The following is an 8,827-nucleotide window of genomic DNA, read 5'->3' on the forward strand; positions in this document are numbered from 1 at the left end:
AGGTGAAGCGCAAGCTAAGTGTGTAAATAAGGCTCCTCATGCAGGTTGTGTACATCTACTACACAGAAGGTTAGCTCATATATGCTTTAAGTATGTAAGCAAGATGCCAGATTTAGCTGAGGAGTGTAACATTAAACCCTGTCCAAATTTTCTGCATTGTTGTGCTTGTAAACATGCTAAGGTTAAGACATGTAACTATCCTAGATCTGATAGAGTAAGCAAGAAACCCTTTGAACTTGTGCACACAGACGTGTGTGGCCCTATGCCAGTCAAATCGCTTGGAGGTGCGAGATTTATGCAAATCTTGGTGGATGATTTTTCAAGAGCTAGTTGGGTTTTCTTTCTGAAAGAAAAATCACAAGCAGCTTCCATCCTGATGGATTGGATTAAAGAAGTCGAATGTAAATTTGACACCAGCGTACGTAAAATACAATCAGATCGTGGTGGGGAATATGTGAACCACACGCTGGAGACGTGGTTAAAAAGGAAAGGTATAGTTCATAGACTTACCAATCCCTATTCACCACAGGAGAATGCAGTTGCCAAAAGAAAATTTCGAACATTACAGGAAGCCATTGCTGCTTTGCTGTTTGATTCTGGACTTCCACAGCGTTTTTGGGCTGAGGCTGCACTGTATGTGAATTATACTTTTAACAGAGTGTACAATAGCACAGTAGGCAACACTCCTTACTTCATGCTATTTGAAAAAAAACCAAAAATTGATCATCTAAGAGTTTTTGGATGTCGTGCTTATGTGCTGGTGCCTAGGGCACAACGTAGGAAAGGCGATCCTAGGTCTAAAGAAATGGTTTTCTGTGGTTATCAAGCAAACACAAAAGGTTGGAGATTTGTGAATGTAGAAGGCAATCAAACGAAAATCACAATTAGCAGAAGTGCGGAATTTTGTGAACAGGATGGTTGGAATAGAATTCATGGAAATCCTGACATACTATTTGATGTGGTGAACAGTAACAATGAAACTCAGGCCCCAGAGCAGGTATTAGTTCCAAAACAGGCTGAGGAATTTAAGTCTGAGGACGAGGGTGAGAAATCGTCTAGTTCACCCAAGTCTGTAAAGTCAGAATCTTCTAGCTCTAAAAGTTCACCTGTACAGCAAGAGAGACGTGTAAAGTCAGAATCAGAAAGTTCTTCAACTACTAGTGACAAACAGGTGACTACTAGTGACAAACAGGTGACGACTAGTGATTCTGAGTCAGAGGGGGAAACTGAAGGAACATCGCAGGAACTGCCAAGGCGTTCCAAGCGTGCCAACAAAGGTAAACCTCCTGAAAGGTACCAAGCTATTAGTGTTTGGGCTGGTTTGGCAAATTGCGAACCTGAAAGTTTTGAGGAGGTTGAGCAATTACCCCAGGAGGAGGCCAGTAGGTGGCGTGAGGCCATGCAAAAGGAGTTGAATTCTATGAAAGAACTGGGTGTGTTTTCCGTTACCAAACTGCCAGAAGGTACCAAGGCAGTAAGTTGTAGGTGGGTGTACAGGATAAAGACAACAGCGATGGGGAAACCAGAGTACAAAGCAAGGCCTGTAGCTCGAGGTTTTACACAAAGAAAGGGGTTACATTATTCTGAAGTCTATGCACCCACTTCAAGGAGTGAAACCCTACGGGCACTATTAGCAGTTGCTGCTCAGAAAGGGTTTAAAGTGAATCAATTTGATGTCTCTACAGCTTATCTTCATTCAGACTTGGCTGAAGAGCTCTATATGGAGCTACCGCCAGGATTGAAAGTTGGTAAATCAAATCAGGTATGGAAACTACATAAATCTATTTATGGACTCAAGCAATCTGCTCATAATTGGAATGAGTGTTTGAATGACGTTTTGGTAGGCATTGGTTTTAGCAGGAGCAAGGCTGACAATTGCTTATATTTCAGAGGTTCAGGAGATGCTCAAGAATCTTTGCTTGTTTATGTAGATGACCTGATTTATACTTCGAAGACACAAGAACAAGTAAAAAAACTAGCCAAAGAGTTAAATAAACACTTCAAAGTTAAGAATCTTGGTGATGTGAAGGTCTATCTTGGTGTTCAGATAGATAGGACCAAAAATGGCAGTTTTCTACTGAATCAAAAAGGCAAGATATTGCAAATGTTGAAAAAGTTTGGCATGACGGAGTGTGCAGGTGTTAGAACACCGATGGAAATGGGTTTTGTAAAAGACAATGAGTTCAAGGATAGTGCTGAATTCAAGCGTGCTGAAATCTTTCAGTCAGCACTGGGAAGCTTACTTCATCTTTCGCAATGGAGTAGACCAGATATTGCTTACGCTGTTAACTTACTCAGCAGAGAAGCTTCAAAACCTAGTGTAAATGCATGGAAAGGAATTCAAAGAGTGTTAAGATATTTACAATACACCAAAGATTTTTGCCTTGAATAATCTTCGGAAGGACAAGCACAGATTACCTGTTGGGCAGATAGTGATTGGGCAAATTTAAAAGATAGAAAATCAGTGTCTGGCTGTGTAATAAAATTTGGTAACTCTCTGATTGGGTGGAGATCCAAGAAACAGAACCTGATTGCTTTGTCGTCAACAGAAGCTGAGTTCTGTGCCTTATCTGAGTTATGTAGAGATCTAGAATTTTACAAGTGCTTGGCACAAGAGATGTATGAAAAGGCCATCACTCCAATCACTGTATGGGGTGATAATCAACCGTGTCTTAAGTTAGCACAAAATGGGCAGTTTAAAGGTCGAACAAAACATTTGGATATCCGTTTTCAAAATGTTTGTCAAACGGTAAAAGCAGGAATTGTTAAATTAAATTACTGTCCCAGTCATGAAAATCAAGCTGATGGTTTTACAAAACCGCTTGGGTTTCAGCGGCATGAAAATTTTTGTGAAGAAATGGGTCTGAAGTAATTTTGTTTTTGTATTGCCAGCGAGAGGGGGTGTTAGGGTGTGAAACCTAAGACGCTGGCAAATTAGCAATGTCATGTGACTTTAAGTAGTCAAGCTCGTTAAGTTGTTAAGTTGCTCAGTATATAAAGAGTGTTTGTTTTCTCTGCTTGTTTTGGGGAGTGCTGGGCGTGAAGCAGAAAATGTCTGAAAGCTCCGGAGGTGTTATCTTTCTGCAATAAACCTGTCTTTGGAAAGACAGGCTTCCCTGTGTCGTTTTTTTCTGCTGAGACTTTGAAGCTTGTACTGCAACAAGAATCTCTGCACTGGACTTAATTAATACTCTGCAAAGAAAGCTGTTGCTGGTGGCGCAGCGGAAGCGCTTACTGGACCAGTACACAGACTTCTCAGTCTCTTCTTTTTCCAGGCTAAACATACCCAACTCCTACAACTGTTCCTCATAAGACTTGGTTTCCAAACTCTTGATAATCTTGGTTGCCCTCCTGTGCACATCTGTTGGACTTTACAATCTTGGTAGAGTTTCAGTTCCAAAAGATAATGGGGTGGTTGAAGTCTCCCGTGACTACTCTGTCTCTCATTTTTGAATGTTTGGTAATCTGCTGTAGGAAGGCATCATCCAAGTCTTCAGTCTGATTTATAGGTCTATAGCAGACACTCACATTAAAAGTCAGTTTTGTTTCCCTCTTCTACAATGTTTACCCATATACTTTCAATCTGCTTTCCATGTCCCAAGTCATGGATCTCTTCAAAAGTGTACACGCCTTTATATATAATGCTACTCCTCCCCTCTTCCTGTTTGGTCTATTCCAGTGGTTCCCAATTAGCTAATTACTGAAGACCCCCTATTTATTAAAAGCCAATCCACGGACGCCCTACTTTTGAAAATTTTGATAACCCTATGGGAGTTACTTCTGCAAAGCATTTTTTTAAAAAAGAAAATGTGGGGTAGCCTCTAATAAGCAAAGTATTTTAGGTATATCTGGTTTTCAACATTGTGGTATATTAGCAGATAAACATCATGATATTCTGGACCCCTAATTGGGAACAACTGGTCTATTCCTTTTGAACAGCTTATACGCCTCAATTTCTACATTCCATCGATGAGTCTCATCCCACTAAGCTTCACTAATTCAGTGTTAGACCATATTTGTTATCCTGTATTAAGACCTCAAATTCATTTTGCTTGTTTCCTATATTCTGTGCATTAGTATGGAGACAACTGATACCATGAGTCATTCTCATCAGCTGCTTCCTTTTTGTAGTTTGCTGCCTTTTAGCAGGAAATAGGCCTTCGGCCTCATTAAGCAAGGCTCCTCTTACGGTTTTAACATTAAACTGTTACTGAGTGCCTCATATTGTTCCCAGCATATTGTCTCTATTCTTCATGATGATGGAAAACCCATTCCTTAAAATATTTGCTTTGTTTTCGAACTCCAAGACACTTCAACTTGCATGCTGTTCATAAAACTGAATTGCAAGGGAAGTCCGCATTTTGCGCAAAGATCCATGTATGTATTAGAGCCTCCACAGGCTAATTACATTTTTAACATAGCTAAGCAAATGTGCTTGTATCTTCAGGGGAGTGACCATGTGTGTGAGAGACACATAAAAATTGTTGGTTAAGTTTCCTGGTCAGAAAACGCTTCATCAAAGGCATAATAAAAAGAAATTCCTTGTTCCAGCCAAGATATGAGTACAGAATAGATCACAACGGCTGACATTTCCCAAGATACCTCCTAATCTTACAAGCCTATTCACAAAGCTTTGTTGTCCGTATCAGTTCATCTTTTCTCCAGGGTCAATTATGCTGTTTGTATTCAAATCAATCCCTTAATCAAATCCTTTGATAGTTTGAGCCAGCCAGGCAGATATTTATCACATAAATGTAATAGAGGTATCTTTGTTTCAGAGTGGCATACTCTAATAGTGTGTTGCCACACCAAACCACTTATACATATGTATGCACCCAGAAATCCTTCTTATCAGCATCCAAGAATGCCCTGTCATCTCCTCCTCACTTTTTAGTAAAGACCTATGAAGGAATCATATTCTCATTATACTGATAAAACATACATCACCCAGATGTGTGACAGAACATTCTAATATAAGAAGAAGAAGAGTTTGGATTTGATTTCCCACCTTTCACTCCCTTTAAGGAGTTTCAAAGCGGCTAACATTCTCCTTTCCCTTCCTCCCCCACAACAAACACTCTGTGAGGTGAGTGGGGCTGAGAGACTTCAAAGAAGTGTGACTGGCCCAAGGTCACCCAGCAGCTGCATGTGGAGCAGCGGAGACGCGAACCTGGTTCCCCAGATTACGAGACTACCGCTCTTAACCACTACACCACACTGGCTCTCTATATAGCGTCTATTAAACAGGCTGTTAAATGTTTCCCTAAAAAATAGTTGAATTTTGAAAGAAATGTCACTGTAGCTAGGCAGGAGAGCAAAGTTGACATAATAAATATCATTATCACTATCACTAATAATAGTAGTAGCTATTTAAAAAAAGTACTACTGCTACTAACAGTCCTGCTTAGGAAGTTATTTCCAAAGCCAGTAAGAAGATGTCTCCCCTACTCCCAAACCTCCATTTCTTTAAACACCAGTACTATTTGTTTCTTTTTGCCGTGTTCACTGTCTTAAGGTTACAATATGCATGTGAAGTGGCAAAAGCAAAGTTAACACAAACCTTCCATCTGAATATGAGATCCAAATTGATTATCACATTTTGGGCAGGGGGGAATTCCTCTTTAGGTTATATTAATATAATGAAAATGAAAATGTTAATGAAGAATTGACATGTGCCCTCTCTAAAATAGGAAGATTTGAAGTTGCCTTTGGGAACAACTTGCTAACTGGCTTTGAAGAACCTATCTCTGTTCTGGGATTTCAGACAAGCTGCATTGGGCTGCCTTGTGAACCAAAATAATATATGCCCATGGAAATAAAAACACAAAAAAACTTAAGTTTTCATTAAAAACAAACTTTTACAAAACATTTGGCTTGGCACAACATTGTCAGGTGCAAAATGCAAAGAGCTTGAAGTTTATTGTTATATTAATTCTGAAGAAAGTTACTTCTAAATGTTGGGGACAACGTGGAGAAATAGGTACATTTTTACATGTCTGGTGGGCATATTTTCATATTGTTTCATTTTTTAAAAAATTGACAATGGCCTCTACAGCCCTGTGGCGTTTGCTTTCCTAGGTGTGTGACATCATACTGGGTTCATAAGGAAAGGGTTAACTAATTATAAAATAACTAACCAATGGGAACCCAAGGGAAGGAGTTAGAGTTAGAGTTAGAGGGGTTGAGAAGTTAGTCTGGAGTTAGAGAAGAGATGGAGAGGATAAGTCTATGGATTGGGCTAGTCTGATTTGAGAGAATGAGAGAATCTGTTAAGAGGAGCCAGTCAAACAGTTGAGATATTCAGCCAGAAGGTATTAGGAAGGTATAGGCTGGTAAAGAAAAAGTTAAGAAACTGACAAGAATATTATCTGAGAAACCATAAACTTGTTAATACTTATAAAATAAACTTGTTTATTTGGTTCAATTTTAACAACTGTCTGGACTCAGTGTCTACCCGAGAGTAACGGGTTGGAGGCAGTGGGAAAGCGAGCACAGTGGTGGCAGAGGGATCAATAGACCGTTAAACATCTGGGGACCCTGTGTTATCGCCACAAGCCCTTAGAAACAAAATATGAAATGGTAAATGGATTGAACTATGGGCCACAGCTTTATTCTTCTACATGTGTGAACTGTAGCATTTTTAATTCTTTATAGCAATTGCTCTTTATTACTGTCACACACCAAAACAGTCCAAGTTGGACGGTGGGAGGGATAGACAGGAAGACTATACAGAAAACTGGTGTAATAGACTAACAATGATGCTGTCTGGATGCTCCACAAAAAGTGAGTGAACAAAAGATGCCAATTACAAAGAAGATGCGGAGGTGAGAAAGCAACCTCTTTTTCTCTCTTTGCATAGACAGTTTGTTTCTTTTGAGTATAGTGCAAACCTGTAAACATGCCACAAGATAATGCTATATAATCATATTCTACTTATAGAGGTTAATTGTAAAATGCTATCCCAATTGCAACAGCATAAACACTGCATTTACTCTGCAGAGGTCTGATTGGCAATGACTGTATTAACACTAGGCACGTGCCATATTTTTTATTTAAACAATAGTCCCTTCCCCTGAGAATTTATCTTGGAATAACTAGCTGCCATGTGAAATATGCATTGAGCAATTGTTAACATAACCTAGTGATCTAATTTAGTTCACTTGTTGGTTGAACTAATAATAAAATATGACATTTTAAGACTGGGCTAATCATTTGAAGCTAATTCTTGAGGTTAAGAGATACGTTTGCGCTCATAAGATAACATGTGGTAACTGGACATGTGTTCATGGAGGAAGGGAGATTGGGATCATGCCAAGAGATCCTGCCCTTCTTAGTTCACTTGTGAACTAAGTCTATGTACATACAAATTGTACATGCACGGGCAATGCACATGTGTAAAAATCAAAATTGTTAAGCATGCAGCACCTAAAGACCCACATCATCCACATGAACTTATCTATTTTAAAAAGATATACAATCATACCCAATCTTACTTTAGATCAGACCCATTTGGTGAGCACCGTAACACGACCTTTTGTGCAGTGTTGCATGGCTTGTGGAACTACTTCCAGGGGTGGGGGATCCAGGGGTGGGGGATCCATTTGACTATTTAAATGTGTCTTGAAAGCATTTCTATTCAGGAAGACCTTTTATGATTAGTTTTATTAAAGAGAGGAGGAGCGGAGATCCTCAGCATCCAGGTAAATTCTAACAATGGGGTGTGTGTGTGTTATTTTTTTAAAATGTGAAAGTAGTATTTTAGCCTTTTCCTCTGCTTAGATTTTTTTTGTGTCTTTGTGTGCTGATGTTTTTAATAATTGGAATGATATCAAAATACTTCATACTCAGAGCAGACCCACTGAAATTGTTATGTACTGAAGTTCTCATCCTGGGCCAGCAGGGGGATACTGTAGATAGTTATGCAAATAAGGGATCAAAAGTGATGTTCAGTGATTGGATAGTTTTAGAAAATTGTTATAGTGATGTTGTACTGGAGCTCTATATAAGCAGGCTGACTGAACCCTTCAGTTCAGTTCTGTTCCAGCTTACAAATAAAGAGCTGCTTTGGAGAAATCGCTGCGTTGTCTGTTATGTCTACTCACTATTTAACAGAAATAAATGGATTTATGCTACTAAGTGGGTCTATTCTGAATACAACTAATGTTGGATATAACCCCTGAGTTTGATGAAAGGGATGGGAAACTTCCAGTCCACAAATCAATTGAGATCCACCAGATGTTGTCCTTATCATCCCCTTCACCGGCTGTAAAAAAACACCCTCAAGTGCTTTTGCCTAGTTGGAAAGTTTCCTTGAACTTTGATAATTCTTCTTGTTTAAGTGGATTGAGAGATGGAAAGTGGGTTTAGAAAGATTTGCTTTTATGTAGCTGGAATGGTGCCCTCTGTGCAAAGAAAAGAGTCACATTGTTTCCTCCCCTCCCCTCCCCTCTGCCTCTGCCCCCCCACCTACCACTGTCATGTAACTCTTGGGGGCTTCCCTGAAGGGGGATGCAATCTTTGTCCTGAAAAAGTTCCCCTACAACAGTTTTATGATGTGCCCTTCCCAGGTATCACCACAGATGAAGGCTGGTATAATAATATTTAATTATAAACAAGCACACAGACACATCACTGGTGAGGTGCACTTGCCATTGTGAGGCCTGAGGAAATTATGATGATGCCATTCCCACAGGTTGCCGTTGGCTACAGACTACCCATGACACCACAAAAGCACACAACAACTGAATGGATACAAAGGTGGGCAAGAATCTCTCTCACTGAACAATTAGGAATTATTTCCAAATAATATTGTGTGTCAAATGAGCTA

General features: G+C 39.6%; 1 long non-coding RNA gene across 1 annotated transcript; it reads right to left on the bottom strand.

The window, feature by feature from the left end:
- Window positions 1–4,768: 4,768 nt before the first annotated feature.
- On the bottom strand, window positions 4,769–8,596 carry LOC310685096. The gene is made up of 2 exons (XR_014515065.1): window positions 8,471–8,596; window positions 4,769–4,901 (listed from the first exon to the last, which is right to left on the bottom strand). It is a non-coding gene; the product is annotated as an uncharacterized lncRNA (long non-coding RNA).
- Window positions 8,597–8,827: the final 231 nt, after the last annotated feature.

Source organism: Podarcis tiliguerta (assembly GCF_965153285.1).
Source record: "Podarcis tiliguerta genome assembly, chromosome: 9".
NCBI lineage: Eukaryota > Metazoa > Chordata > Lepidosauria > Squamata > Lacertidae > Podarcis > Podarcis tiliguerta.